The sequence below is a fragment of the Muscardinus avellanarius genome (assembly GCF_963383645.1).
Source record: "Muscardinus avellanarius genome assembly, chromosome: 2".
In the NCBI taxonomy this organism is placed as follows: Eukaryota; Metazoa; Chordata; class Mammalia; order Rodentia; family Gliridae; genus Muscardinus; species Muscardinus avellanarius.
In genome coordinates, this window is record NC_137787.1 from 126,357,896 (window position 1) to 126,373,378 (window position 15,483).

The window sequence follows — 15,483 nt, forward strand, 5'->3', positions numbered from 1 at the left end:
GGAAGAAGAATGTCACTTGGTTCAATCCCCCACCCTTTACAACAAAGAATAACAAAGAAGAAAGAATAAAACATTGGACAGGTTGAACTTTTTTTTTTTTTTAACCTCTGTGGGCTCAGTTCCATCATACAGACAATACCCCAGGACGGCACAGGGCACCTGGAGTCAAGAGATTAGAGGATGATTTTCACGTTACGAAGAGTCCCAGACAGTTTCTTTTAGTGCTTCTCTAACGGATTTAAATATTGAAGTACTGTTTTGCAGACTAGCGACTTTTTCAGCTGGGGGAAGGAGGATGGAGAGATAAATGTGAGTGGTCACGGGAAAAATATGGGAAGGATTTGAACCTAAAGCGTTAGGAGCCTCTGCCAACACTAGACCAACAAAGCCAATAACTTGCTGATATCCTACTTAGATAGGATAGAAAGTCCTCAAAGCACTTTGCCAACCTTCTCTATTTTTTTTTCTTTTTTCTTGTTCTTGTTCTTTTTCTTTTCTTTTTTTTTTTTTTTTTTTTTTTTGTGGAACTGAGGATGGAACCCAGGGGCAATTCTACCTCTGAGCTACACCCCCAGCCCTATTTTTTTTATTCTTTACTTTGAAACAGGCCCTCACTAAGTAGCTGAGGCTGGTGGGCAAAACTCTTATCTTCCTGTCTCAGCCTCCCAAGTACTAGGATTACAAGTGTGATCACCACGCCTGGCTTCAACCTTCTCTATTTTGATCTTAACATGAATTAGATAAAATGATAAGCTCTAAAATCCTGGGGTGGGCTGGGGGTGGGCTGGAGAGTGTGGCTTAGTGGTAGAGTACTTGCTTAGCATGCGTGAGGCTCTAGGTTCAGTCCCCAACGCAGCAAAGACAAATAAATAAAAATTGAGAGCCTCACGGTTGATGGGAAATAACATCTTAAAACACTGCATTTCCACAAAATGTTTGAAAAGTTTGTGCCAAAAGATGAATAACAGAGTCCATCTACATTTCTCTCAAGATCCCTCCCGGGGAGGGAGACGCGATGGGGGTGACTGTTGCGGTTCCTAAACACGTTCTGTGGTCATAGGAGTAAGTCCACAGCGTGGCCCATAGAAAACAGTGTGAATGTTACACAGACATATAAATTCTCTCTGTATGTCCAACAATCGGATGTTACTATTCCTAGCCTACAAATGTGGACAACAGGAGATGGATGGCATTGAGCAGCGGGAACAGGCCAGAACGGCTGGCTATGCACTGAGCACACATGCTAGGGATCCAACCCAGAACCTGGCCACAGCTCAGCACCAGCACTACCCCTGAGCTCCACTCCTCACTTCTGACATAGGAGAATGCTAGCTAGTAGTTTGTGGGCATAACAACTGTTCAAATGTGTAAGTTTGGGGACCACTTAGGCAGCTCACCTGATTGCACAAATTTGGGCTGCATGGAGGAACGTGGTACCTGTAGAGTTGGGCTCTCTTCTGTTGGGCTGGCCTTCTGGTCACTAGCCCTGGCCCTGCAGCAGGGAGGCTTGGCACGTCGTGCTGATGGCCCCAGAGGGAGGGTCACTGCGGAGACACCGGCCCATCTCATTGTTCAAGCTGGTTTCCTCTGTGGACAGAGGCAGAGCAGCTAGCTGAGCGGGAAGGGGCCGGCCAAGCAGGAGCCTTCGGGATGTCCATCGCTGCTGCTCCTTCCCCTCTCAGGGAGCTTGGGCTTCCCGGGGTGTGTGCGGATTCTCAATAAAAAGGGAAAAGCACGATCCAAGTTAATTTTCCAGCGCCGGGAGGAAATGCTGTTTCCTGCATCGTACAAAACTGGTGCCAACAAGACTGACACGGGAGCCCATTGTCCCGCTAACAATGTGGTGATGGGGAGGGACGCCTGAGAAAACAGACCTGGGGCCCCTGAGCTTGTTTGATCCTTCCCCACAGGGGTGTGTGTGTGTGTGTGTGTGTGTGTGTGTGTGTGTGTGTGTGTCTGTGTGAGTGGTGTGTGTGTGTCTGAGTATCTGTGTGAGTGGTGTGTGTCTGTATTTGAGTGGTGTGTGTGTGTGTAAGTGTGTGTGTGTGTGTGTGTGTAGGGGTAATCGGCGTAGTCCAGGCAGGACTCTGATCCCTGCTGCCCTTGCCCATGCTCCCTGACAAGCCTAGCCTTAGACAGACCCTCAGCAGCAACTTAGTGAGACCCTGTTTCAAAATATAAAAAAATAAATGAGGCTAGAGGTGTAGCTCAGAGATAGAACCCCCCCCCCCCGGGGTTGGGTGCCCCCCTAAAGAGACCTAGCTGTCTAAACTTCCAAAAAAATTTAAAAAATGGAGAAGGAAATAGCGAAGAAAGGATAGAAAAGGGGAGGAGGAAGAGAGTAAGACAGAGGGGGGAAAGGAGAGAGAGAGAGAGAGAGAGAGAGAGAGAGAGAGAGAGAGAGAGAGAGAGAGGATTGCCCTGTCACGGGCTTGCTTCCAGCTCGGGTCCGGCTCGCGGGCCGTGTGCGTGGAGAGAGGCCGCGGGCGCGGGGCGGGGGTCGGCACCTGGCCGGCAGGACTGTCCCCCTCGCCGCCAGCTGACCCGTGCGGGTCTGACGGCACCGCTGGAGGCGCGGCGGGAGGTGGGTCCGGCAGGTGTGGGTCCGTCCCACCTGGCCGGGGTCAGGGCTCGGCCTGAGGACACGGCGCCCGGAGCCCGCGGCTCACCCCGCGCAGGCGCCTCCCCCTCCGCGCTCACGTCGTCCCGGGTCGGGACGTGAAGTGCCTGCGAGGAGGCTGCTCTGGCCAAGGCATGGGCAGGGCGATAAACAATCGCACAGGATACACAACACCCTGGGCTGTCACAAGTCCCTCGCAGGAAAAGATAAATAACATCTGAGGAGCCGCGGCGCAGCTTCCCCGGGCTGAACAAAAACCCTGGGCCAACTAAGTAAACAACGGATCTGGAGAGTTCGCGCGGGCAGCCCGGCCTCGCTCGTGGGGGTCGGCCCAGGGGAAGCCACGCGCTCTCAGGCACGGTCTGCACTGTGTCCTTCAAAACCACTGACGATTGTAAGCAACTGGGCAAGAAACGCTTAGCTGTTGGGGACTGGAACCACCCGTAACATCTGTGATTCATCTTGTGGTCTTCAAGTAAGGAAATCTCTTACCTATTTAAACAGAAGGAGAGGCCGCCAGAATCCACATCAGAGAACTAGGCATGCGCCACGGGTACAGGAAAACGTCTGTGGAAGAGATGTACTTGAGGCCTGACCTGCAAGCCAGGTGGCCCTGGCTTCTCTCATCTGGAGTGGGGAAGCCCAGGGCAGCCCTTAGCCTTCTGGCTGTGTGCGCGCCCTAGTGCCTGGGACGCAGCCAGGGCCTGGCGCATGCTGGGCAAACCACTGAGCTACATCCAGTTCTTCTTATTTTAATTCAAGATAAGGTCTTGCTAAATTGCCCAGCTGACCTCCAATTTGTGACCCTCTTGTCTCAGCCTCTCTGGCAGCTGGGATTACAAGTGTGCACTGTGTGTCTGGCCAGTTCTCTGTCTTCTGTAGACCAGCCAGGCCCAGCCTCTGTGGGGCCATGCCCAAGCACTCTCTCTGTGAAGAGATAGCTAGCTCTCCCTACTATCCTGTCTTCAGTGACACTCACCTCCATGAGAAGCAGTGCATGCAATGACTTGATTAGGGAGGGGGTTGTTATAGTTAGATATAAAATGTCCTCTAAAGAGCTCATTTACTAATGTTTGGAGCTGATGTAATTGAGCCAGGAGGGCTATAATTCCAGCAGTAGATAAATCCATTTTAATGGGGTGTGGCCTGGGCCAGTAGAGTAGGCTGGAGGGGGTGGTCCCTGGGGTGCAGACTTGGAGATTATATGCGGTTCCTGCTCCCCTGCTCCCTCTCTTGCTCCGGGCCTCCATGATGTGAGCACGGCCCCTGTGCTCTCCTTTAGGCTTCCCACCGCCACGCCCTGAGCTGTGTGGTCTCCGGCCTCACATGGACTAAGCCCCAAACCATAAGAAAGTAAATCTTCTTTCCTCTAAGTGATGTGGTCATTCTTTTAGATTATATTTACAAGAATGCTGACCAGAACAGAGGTTAAGGATAGAGGAGTTAAGATCGGGGAGACAGGTTAAGAATAAGGATGTGGAGACGTGGTAAGAGTATGGGGTGGCCAGTTACCAAACACAATTTATGTCAGGCTGTGTGTTCTTCTCTTTTGGACCCACTTTGACCCCTGACTCAGCAGCGACCTACAGGCATAACACATTTAAATTTCTAGATGTTCTTCAAGCTTTCACATGCCACCCCGTGTGGGCAAAATGGAGATATTTGGGTTGGATATGGGCATGGTAGATGGGGGTGGTCGACCTGATCAAAGACAGGACCTATGGTGTTCTGATGAGCACACAGATATGATCCTATAAGGAGCTTCCATCAACAGTCAACCACTTGATCTTCTACTTGGGACGGTGAGCTTTGCATTTTCAGGGCCTAGGAGTACATGGAAATAGTATGTACTCATCACATACTAACTCACTATGGAACAAAGATACCGTAAACTATTATATTTGGAGGTGGCATAAAGTTGAGACAGTACACAGAACTGATTACAAGATTATGGTCACTCAAAGATCTAGTAAATTTGAGCATCGAATGAATCTATAATAAATGCATTTATTTATTTGTTTATTTATTTATTTATTTATTTATTTATTTTGCAGATCTGAGGATGGAACCCAGGGGCATTCGACCTCTGAGCTACACCCCCTGGCCTATTTTTTTTTTTTTATTCTTTATTTTGAAACAGGGTCTTACTAAGTTGCGGAGGGCCTCACTAAGTAGCTGAGGCTGTCCACGAACCGCGATCCTCCGGTCTCAGCCTCTGGAATACTGGGATTACAAGCGTGCGCCACTACGTCCAGGTCTAATCAGTGCATTTAAAGTACTTCTCTTGGATCTCCAAGTTTGATTCTGCAAGTTCAGATAGGGGAAGACCCCACTAAGCAGTCAGCCACTGAGATTATAGGTGACAGTAAGTCCAATATGAGTCACCAGACATGTTTGCTTATAAATGAATTTGGCCTTAGCCTGTAATAAAAGCAGATGCTCTGGGTTGGGATCTATCCCGTGTTTGCTAGACCTAGCTAGTGCTTGGCTAAGTACTGACCTCCCTGTTTTAAGGAAGGATTAAGATATAGCCATATTCACTGAGAGCAGAGGGACCTGGTGAAGACAGAATTCAGTAATCACACTGTGTACTGATGGTCAAAAGAACTCATCTGCAGAAGGGGAGATGTTTTAGGAGACATGAGACCCACTTCCAAATATATGAAACAGAGATGGAAATGATGTAGGTTTCTATAACCCAAACAAATACCATTGAATGAAAGCTTTGGAGAAACTTATTGGACTTCAATACACCCCACCACCACCAAACTGCAAATAGTTCCCCTGGTTTCAAGGTGGCAGGGCCTGCCAAGAAGCCCCACATGACAGTGTCTGTCCACAGCTCACTCAATTACTGGTGTCTGAAGCTTTAGGGAACATAAGAGCAGCCTCAGAGAAAGGGGAGCCCTGCGAGGTCAGTTGTAGTAGAACTTGGGTGATGTCTTCCTTATCAGGAGCACAGTAAAATGGGGAGCCCATGGAGGCCGGCTTATGATCTTTCCAATCAGCATGGGCTGTTCTGTTATTCTTCCACTTCTGTTTTGCTGGGTACTAACTCTAGCATGCTGAAGTTTCTTGAACATAATGAAATTGTTAAGATGCTTTCATATTACTGTTTTATAAAGAAAAAGGTACATTGTGGAAATAGCCAAACACGCAAATTTCTGGGCCCCCTTATAAATTGGAATGTTTTAAGATAGAATAATTTGGGCTGCGGATATAGCTCAAGAATAGAGCACTTGATTAGTATGTGTGAGGCCCTGGGTTCCATCTCCAGCATCACATACATACATACCTACATAAATACATAAATAAATAAATGTACAACTACTCATTGCTGGTGACATAATGCTCATGAATGTGGCAGGTAAAATAATTAAGATGCTGATATTTACAAAAGGCTTTGTCTGACTAAGTTGCAGAGGGCCTCACTAAGTTGCTGAGGCTGGTGGCAAAACTGAGATCCTCCTATCTCAGCCTCCTAAGTACCAGTATCACAGTTAAAAAAAAAAAAAAGGTTTTGTCTGGCTGGTATGACAAACCAGACAGTCTTATTGACAGTCTTATTAATTTGAGAATGACTAGCACTCAGATGTATTGCTGGTAAGAATGGAAAAGGGTACAACCATATTAGAAACAAATTTGACAGTTTCTTGTAAATTTAAGCATACACTTTTCAAATGACCCAGATGTCCTAGTCATAGGCACTTATTCAAAAGAATCAGAAAGACCCATATGCAAATGTGTTAGCAGCATAACTGGTAATGCCTCAAACTGGAAACAATTCAAATGTTCATCATCTAGCAAGTGGGTAAATAAATGATGGCACATCCACTCAATGGAGTACTACTCAACTGTAAAAAGAATGAACTACTGATATGTGCAAAATTATGGGTAAATCCCAAAAGCATTATGCAAAGTAAACACAAAAGCTACATACTAGCCGGGCATGTTGCCGCATGCCTATAATCCCAGCTACTTGTGAGGCTGAGGCAGGAGGAAAGCAAGTTAGAGGCCAACCTGGGAAACTTACTAGGACCCTGACTCAAAAAAAGAAAAGAAATTCAGGCATGGTGGCGCACCCTTGTAATCCCAGCATTCAGGAGGCTGAGACCTGAGGATCGTGGTTTGCAGACAGCCTCAGCTACTAAGTGAGGCCCTTTGCAACTCAGTAAGACCCGGTTTCAAAATAAAGAATAAAAAATAGGGCTGGGGGTGCAGCTCGAAGGTAGAATGCCTCTGGGTTCCGTCCCTAGTACTGCAAAAAAAAAAAAAAAAAAAAAAAGATATATAAAATAAAAATAAAAAAGGCTGGGGATATAGTTGCAGAGGTTGGTCTCAAACCTGTAATCCTCCTGTCTCAGCCTCCCAAGTTCTGAGATTACAGACATGGGAAATTACATCCAGCACAATTATTATTTAAAATTAATTGTATAACAAATATATCATGAAAAACTCCATTGCAATTTACATAAATTACTACCACTATCCTAGAAATAAGTAGTTGGCTTTAGGCACATATGGAAATTTATGCAAATTTATATTTATAGAGCAATTACTTCTCTTATTTTGTCAAATGTCTTTTTGTCCTCTACATATTTATGGCTAGTATTAAGTCTTCTCCTACTCCTCCTTTGTCTTGTCCTCTTCCTCCTCTTCCTCTTCTTTTACCATCTGGACTATTGTTTTTTTGTTTGTTTGTTTTGGTTTTGGTTTTTTGGTGGTACTGGGGGTGGAACCCAGAGGCTTTCTACCTCCGGGCTATACTCTCAGACCTGTTTTATATTTTTTATTTGGAAACAGGATCTCTCTAAGTAGCTGAGGCTGGCTTTGAACTTGTGCGATCCTCCTGTGTCAGCCTCCCAAACGCAGGGATTACAAGCGTGCGCCACCACGCCCGGCATGGACTACTGTTAAGTGTATAGTTCAGTAGTGTTAAATATATTCGCACTGTTAGGCAATCTCCAAAGCTTTTGCATCTTGAAACTCTGTACCCATCAGCACCCACTCCTTCCTCCCCTCCAGCCCCTGGCAATCACAATCCCACTTTCTGTTTCTATGAATGTGTAGAGTTATATAGAATTTGTCTTTTTTTTTTTTTGGCTGGCTTACTTCACTGAGCATAATGCCTTCAGGGTCTATCCAGGTTGGAGCATGTGTCAGATTTCTTTTCCTTTAAAGGCTGAATAACATTTCATTATATGTATATACTGCGTTGTATCTCTTCATCCATCGACAGACCCTGGTCTGCCTGTACCTTCTGGCTCCAGTGAGTAATGCCGCTATGAACACGGTGCATACGTATTTCTTTGGCATCCTGCTTTTACAGAGTGAGAATGTACCAAGAAGCAGAACTGCTGGATTATCTGGTGATTCTGTTTTGTAATTATCTTAGGAATTGCCCTCTGTTTTCTCTTTTCCTTAGTGCTGCTGCATCATTCTACATTCTTACCCACAGTTGTGTTCTGATTTCTCTGAATCCTTGATTTTCTGGCTTTTTTTTTTTTTTTTTTTAGTACTGGGGATTGAGCCCAGAGGCATTATACCTCTGAGTTACACTCCCAATCTTTTTTTTTTTTTTTTTTTTTTTTTTTTTAGTTTTTCAAATTTTGAAACAGGGTATCACTAAGTTGCTAAGGCTGGCCTTGAACCTGCAATCCTCCTGTCTTGGCTTCCCAAGTATCTGAATTATAGGTATGCGCCATGTCCAGCCTGGCCTTTCGCTTTCTTTTTAATAGTAGCTATTCTGAAGAATATGATTTGCATTGTGGTTTTAATTTGCAATTTCCTGCTGAGAAGTGATGTTGCGCATTTTTATATATACTTGTCAACCACATACATATGATCTTAAGAGAAATATCTGTTAGAGAAGTGTTTTTTCAAATCCTTTGCCCATCTTTTAATTGGATTGTTTTACTGTTGTTCAGTTAAAGAAGTCTTTCTTTCTTTCCTTTTTTCTCTCTTTCTCTCTTTCTTTTCTCCTTTCTTTCTTTCTTTTTTTCTTTCTTTCTTTTTTTTTTGTGGTACTGGGGTTCCTGGAAACCCTTCTACCTCCAGGCTACACTCCCAGACCTATTTTTATACTTTTTTAATTTGGCTGGCTTCGAACCTGCGCGATCCTCCTGTCTCCGCCTCCCAAGCGTGGGGATTATAAGCGTGTGCCACCATGCCTGGCTTCTTTCTTTCATTTTTGAACCCAGGACCTCAAGCTTGCTAGGCAAATGCTTTACCTCTGAGCTAAACCCCTGGTCCAAGGAGTTCTTTATATATTGTGGTTATCAACCCCTTATTAGACATATGAATTGCAGACATTTTCTCCCACTCCATGGACTCTATCATGGGATTTCTTTTAAGCAGTGTATCCTGCAGAGCAGTTGCCTGTACTTTCAGAAGCTCTCAGGGTAAACCTGATGCACCCAGGGCTAGTGGATTGCTGTTCTGATTCAAATATAATAGGAGAGAGCTTTTGATAACACAGTAAAGTATTAATATTAGTAATAACTTATTTATGTTATTGTTTTTGCAGTACTGGGGATGGAATCCAGGGGCATTCTACCTCCGAACTACACCCCTAGCCCTACTTTTTATTTTTTATTTTTGAAACAGGGTCTCACTAAGTTTGTGGAGGGCCTCATAAGTAGCTGAGGTGGGTTGTGAACCCGGATCTGCCTGTCTCAGCCTCCCAAGTACTGGAATTACAAGTGTGCAGCACCATGCCTGACTCTTACTTTTATATAATAAACTTCTTGGTTTATTTTAGAATTCCCAGAAAAAAATTCAGTGTATAATAAGAAGAATTTTACATGCTAGCTGAATTTGATTAATGGATAAATTATTTATTTTAGAAAAAGAAAGCTAAATTACATAAATAAATTCAATACTGCCAATAGTATGTGGACTACAACATCTAGAATACCAAACATTTCCTCTCAAGTGATACTGGCATATAAATATGAGGGTGCTAACAAACTTAAAGACATCATAAGAAAGTCCCTATGGACCACTATAAGTCAGTTATTGCCTTATTATTTCTCAGGTCAAACCTCTTTAGGTGATCAATTATGTGTATAGTTCAGTAGTGTTTTTGCCATCCTTCTCCTGAGGTTCATTTTTAAAATTTTATTTCTTTCTCCACCGCCAGTCTTATTATTACTAGCTCCTGCAACAGAGTCAAATTGTCTTTCCTGATACTCTTGAACAGAACGTGGCACACCCACAGGGAATTCCTTAATCAGCACCATCTTCCTGGAACCCCTCACATGCCACAGCCACCGCTGCTACCTAGAAATGACTTATGGATGTCTAGCATCCTTGGGGAGTGGAGCCTAGTGGCATGCCGATGGACTTTCTAGTTATTTATTATTTATTTATTTATTTATTCATTCATTCATTCATTTGGTACTGGGGATTAAATCAGGGCATTCTACCTCTGAGATACACCTCCGGCCCTTTTTATTTCAAAATGGTCTAAGTTGCCGAGGCTGGCCCTGAGCCCGAGTTTCTCTTGTCTCAGCCTCCCAAGTACTGGGATTCCAGGTGTGTGCCACCAAGTCCTGTTGCTATCTTCTTTTTTAATTAATTAATTAATTAATTAAGCAGTACTGGGGATGGGACCCAGAGGCATTCTACCTCTACCCCGGCCCTATTTTTTAGTCTTTATTTTTTTTTGAAACAGGGTCTCACTGAGTTGCAAAGGGCCTCACTAAGTAGCTGAGCCTGTCCGCGAACCACGATCCTTCTGTCTCAGCCTCCCAAATGCTGGGATTACAAGCATGCGCCACCTCGTCCGGCTTTGTTATCTTCTTTTTTAGATGAAAGGTTTCTTCTACCTATCTTTGTAATTTACGGCTTCAGTCTCTCGCAAGGCTTTTCCTTCCTTTTGGGATGTACTCCATTAGGCCCCTTTGGGCGGTTTCATACTCCAGCTCCACTAAATGCAAAGGTTCCCATGGTCCTTTCTCAGTCCGCCCTTCTTTTTCATCAACTGCCTTCCTGGAGATTTGTAATGGTACCCTTGATTTTGATAGTAATGACTCTCAGATTGAGCAGCCCGCTAAGCTGGACCTAGACTTCCGTCCAGCTTCCTGACCTGGAGCAGCCCACCACATGTGAGGCTCGACGTGCCCTTGTCTCACCTGGTCCTTTCCCTCCAAATGCGTACTTTTTGTTCCTCTCATCGTGTTTGTCAGAGCCAGACACCTGACAGTCAGCTCCCCCATAACCGTCACCTTCGCCCAGCCCCTCCGTCCTGTGAAGGCTGTTTGCTATAGCTGTCTGACTCACGGGTACTTTTTATTATTGTGGCTGGACCCAGTCATGGGCTAGCAAGTCATATTTAGAGACACCCGAGGCTTCCTGTGACGCGCATGTGCATGTGTGTAGGATGCTGCAGCCCTGGTGGACAATCAGTGCAGTTGGTGAGAGCTCCTTGCACACGCTGGCCAGGGACTCCACAGGACCCTGGGGGCAGTGGGAAGGGGAGCGTGGTTTCCACCACAGGGGACACCTGGCAGTGTTGAGACACTGGGGTGGTGGTACAGGGCACTGAAGCATGTAGTGTTAAACCCTCCAGTGCAGCCGGGCGTGGTGGCGCACGCTTGTAATCCCGGCACTTGGGAGGCAGAGACAGGAGGATCGCGCAGGTTCTAAGCCAGCCCCGCGCGCTGGCTTAGGAGACCCTGTTTCAAAATAAAAATGTAAAAATAGGTCTGGGAGTGTAGCCCGGAGGTAGAAGGGCTTCCAGGAACCCCAGTACCACCAAAAAAAAAAAAAAAAAAACCCTCCCCTCCAGTGCAGTGTGGCAGTTCCCCCTCAGTAGAATTATCCAGCCCAAATCCAGCCCTCTGTCCTGAAATAATCCTCAGATTTTAGTTGCCACCCAGATCCCTGTTACAGGAGGGTGCACCAACTCCCAGCGACTGCTAAGAGCTCACAACCACATCCTGCCCAGACAGGAACCACCTCAGTATCTGTGAGGTTATCCCCCCACCGCACCAAGGGGTGACCAACTGATAAAGGGGTATAGAAGCCTGGACTCTTGGCTTCAAAGAGGGACAACTTGGGTTTCATGAATGTCCAAGAGCATCCATGAGATAGGGCCGAGCTTGGATGGCAGCTAAAAGCACTTGCAGCAGACTGGCTTTGGAATTTATGTCTCAAGGGTGAGACCTTCATGGATGGGGTTAGTGCCCTCATTAGAGGCCAGAGAGCTAGCTCGGTCTTTCCACCATGTGAGGGCAGAGAGAAGGTGATCATCTGTGGTCCAGAAAGGGGACCTCACTGGAACCTGACCATGCTGGGATCCTGATGGAAGACTTCCAGCCTTTGGAACTGTGCAGAAAAAAGTATTGCTGTGTGTGTGTGTGTGTGTGTGTGTGTGTGTGTGTGTATGTTCAATTCACTAGGAATTGAACACAGCAGCATTCTACCTCTGAGTTTATTTATTTATTTATTTATTTATTTATTTATTTATAGTCCTGGGGATCTAACCCAAAGTCATTCTACTTCCAAGCTACATCCTCGGCCATGTTTTTATTTTTATTTTGAAACATGGTCTAGGTTGATGAGAGTCTCACTACTTGCTAAGGCAATCCTCGCATATGTGATCCTCCTGTCTCAGTCTCCCAGGTACTGGGATTAGAGGCATACACCACCACACTCAATTGCCCCCAGTCCTTTTTAATGTTTACTTTTTATTTTTATTTTTTTATTTTTTTCAATCCTAACTATGGAAAAGACTCAGTTCCATGGCTGTCCACACATACAACTCAGATATGTGCTTGGAAGCACGTCACTGTCTTCCTTTTATTTTGAAACAGGGTCTTGCTAAGTTGCTGAGACTATGCTTAAACCTGCGATCTTTCTGTCTTAGCCCCTCAAGTACTGGAATTACAAGTGTATGCCGCCACACCGGAGTGGGTTTTGCTTAAGCTGTCCAGTCTGTGGCCATGTGTCACAGGTGCCTGAGCAGACTAAGACAGCGCATCATTTTTCTTTTACCGCTCCCTCACCCCTGGCTTTGCCCCTCTCATCTCCCCAGATCCCTCCTGAACACACTCCCCACAATATTGCTTGTATAAGAACCCCCATCTCAGGTCTGTTTCTGGGACCCCATCTGAAGACACAGGCCATGACCAACATTCTTTGATACCAGATAGCCGAGCAGGAAGGACCCACCCAACACCATCCAGCCCCTGGCAGCTGAAGGCAGCTAGAATGGCTCCTGAGAGAAGGATGGAGACGATGTTTGCTTCTCCCCAAGTTATATGAGGACTGCCAAGCTCCTCCAGGTAAGGCAGTGTGCCTGCGCGGTAGATAAGGGCTGGGTCCTACGGCATGATCCCAGGCACATGGTAAGCACCGGGACTTGTTAACTGCTGCATGTACTCATCCTGACTGTTAATCTGTCTTCAGGGAACTGACAAGTGAACAGGAAGTACAAAGTGCTGCTTTAAGCAGACAGTGAATGTAAAGATACTTATTGTCTTACTTTAAAGAGCGGTGATGTGCTGGTGCTTTCTGTAATCTGCCCATTAGTGCTTGGGCTAGACTTTCCATCTTCTGGGCTCTTCTGGAAAGGTGGTATTTGAGATAAGTCCAAAAGATGAGATTAAATCAGCAGAATCTGAAAGGGAATGTGTCACAGGACAGAGGGAAGAGCTTGTGCAAAGGCCCTGAAGCAAAGAAAACATAAAACAAAAAACAAGCCCCCACTTCCAGTAACCCCAGCATGTAAAGAAAACAGGACTCTAGGGACCAAGAGGGACCATTGTACCTCTGCTGGAGGAGTCAGAGGGAAGGACAGGACGAAGTTGGAGGGCAAGGTGAAATCAGACCAGTTAGGGCCTTATAAGGAGGATGTGAGGATCTTATCTGAGATGCAATGGGAAGGCTTCAAGCAGTGTAATAAAATGATCTGTGTTCTGTTTTAAAAAAGACTGACTCTGGGATCCTCAGCCTCCATAGGCAAACTTCTGTAAGTTCAAAGGAAAAATTACTGACAGTTTAAAGGGGGAAAGAACATTCCATGTATCATTGAAGTTGTTAAAAGGCATTTTATTTATTTTTATTTTTTTCCTATTTTGTATTATTTTTATTTGGAAACAGGGTCTCTTAAACCAGAGAGGCTGGCTTCGAACCTGCGCGATCCTCCTGTCTCTGCCTCCCAAGAGCAGGGATTAGAAGCGTGCGCCACCACGCCCAGCTTAAAAGGCATTTTAACTTCTAGGAATATAAAGGAAGAGCTAAGGGGGGGGCAGCTGATTTGTTTTGAAATGTGTATTTACAAAAGCCCACAGGTATATGAACGTTTGTCAGGTTTTTGTTTTGTTTTGTGGTACTGGGGGTGGAACCCAGGGGCTTTTCTACCTCCGGGCTATACTCCCAGACCTGTTTTATACTTTATTTGGAAACAGGGTCTCACTAAATTGCTGAGAGCCTCACTAAGTAGCTGAGGCTGGCTTCGAACCTGTGCAATCCTCCTGTCTCAGCCTCCCAAGCACTGGGATTACAAGCGTGCGCCACCACACCCAGCTTGTAAGGTTTTAATCTATGCCATAGCAAAGGATGAATATCAGTTGCATTTTTTTTATTCATTAGATCATTTCAGGCAGACCTTGTATTCAAGAATTTTATTTTCACGGCTACTGTCAAAAAGACTTTGGTGATAGCTTGCAAGGATTTTGCTAAGGCCAGAATGTTAAAGTTCTGTTTGTCTACATTGCTATTTTTAAGATGATGACCACTATTCTGAAGCCTAAACTAATGCTTTAAGCTAATTTCTTTAAATAAAAAAGAATAAAATGGTGCATATGCAAATTTCATAGGTTTAAAAGATGAATGAGATGTTTTTTGTCCTTTCTCATTTAAAATCTTATGCAAACTTGTTTATTTCAATGTAATTTTTAAAACTGCGTTATTTACAGATTATTTCATATACAGTTGCTTTTCAATTTAAGTCCAAACAAACTCATTGTAAGCAGAAATTATCAAAAGTAAAAAAATGCATTTAAGCTAGGCATGGTGGCACACGCCTTTCATCCCAGTACTTGGGAGGCTGAGACTGGAGGATCGTAGGTTTGAAGCCCTGGAGTAATAACTAAGTGAGACCTTGTTTAAAATTTTTAAAGAATAATGGAAGGGGGAACTGGAGATATATTTCATAGGCAGAATGCCCTGGGTTCAATTCCCAGTGCCAAAGTAGTATTAGTAGTAATAAAAATAATAAAGCTAATAATTATAATAATAATCAAATGAGTAGGTAAGTTGAATGTAAAGGTCAAATAAAATTGAAACAGAAAAAGTGTCGCTTGGTATATACATTATGGAGGTGTGGAGTGGCTTGGGCGAAAATAGTCTGGGGTGCCTGAGGACAGATGCTAGATTGAGGTGGGCCAGAGGAGCAAATGGCCGGGAAGAAGCTGGTGCTGTTGTCAGCTCTTGGGAAACAGTTCTGGGGTGAGAGGGGGAGCAGAGAGGGTGGGGAGCAGCAGGTGGACACGGGAGAAGGCGGTGCTCGGCTGGTAAGCATTGAGCAAGCCAGTGTCTGGGAAGCCAAAGCCTTTATTTGTGGTGGAATAAATAGTTTCACCATGGTGAATTTCTGGTTATTAATGTGATGTCCAATAGCTTGTAAAGTTCCTGGAAATAGAACCCTTGGCTCTCAGAAGTCAGGAGACTCAGCTTTGGCAACACCACTGCCTCAGGACGAGGTTCCCTCTCAGCAAGATAGATACCGAAAGACATCGGAGGCTTCTGGAAGGGTCCTGAGTAGAAGGGACTGTCATTTCAAGGCAGTGAATGCATAGGCAGGGAAGGTGAGACAGGAGGGAACTGAGCGTGAGGTGCTAGGTTTGTGGGCTTGG